At 76.2% G+C, this 395-nt stretch overlaps 1 protein-coding gene across 1 annotated transcript in view; it reads left to right on the top strand.

The window, feature by feature from the left end:
* The first annotated feature begins 42 nt into the window (after positions 1-42).
* Positions 43-395, top strand: part of GJB2 (gap junction protein, beta 2, 26kDa) — a 5,051-nt gene continuing 4,698 nt past the window's right edge. The window contains exon 1 of the mRNA XM_010851175.1: positions 43-169. The gene's annotated coding sequence lies outside the window, so the exon portion shown is untranslated. The remainder of the gene's footprint in view (positions 170-395) is intronic.

Here is a 395-nt window from a genome sequence, read left to right as displayed (position 1 = left end):
CTCGGGAGGAGGCGGGGTGCGGGGCGCGGTTAAAAGGCGCCGCCGGTCCAACAGGTGTCGAAGGCCTGAGCGCCCCGCGCGCCGCGCTCTCCGGACTCAGACACCCCCGCGATCCCCGCAACTCCCTCGCAGCCGCCGCGCGTTCCGCCCGTGCGCCCCGCTCCCACCGGTAAGGCCGGCGACCACTCTCGGCTGCCCAGAAAGGCAGGGGGCTGTGGGACCCCTTGGGGAGAGGGACCTCGGAGAGGGAGCCTGGGACCACCAGGGACTGTGGAGCCCCTCGGAGAGGGACCCCGGGACCGCCAGGGGCTCTGGAACCCCGCGGGGAGGGACCCGGGTCCCCAGGCTGCACCCGGCGCGCACCGAGGCCCCGCGCCCGGGCCAGTGGCCACAGC

The sequence above is a fragment of the Bison bison genome, unplaced genomic scaffold, assembly GCF_000754665.1.
Source record: "Bison bison bison isolate TAMUID 2011002044 unplaced genomic scaffold, Bison_UMD1.0 scf7180017864299, whole genome shotgun sequence".
Taxonomy (NCBI): domain Eukaryota; kingdom Metazoa; phylum Chordata; class Mammalia; order Artiodactyla; family Bovidae; genus Bison; species Bison bison.
The sequence above is the reverse complement of the archived record's forward strand: the minus strand, read 5'-3'. Positions and strand labels throughout refer to the sequence as shown.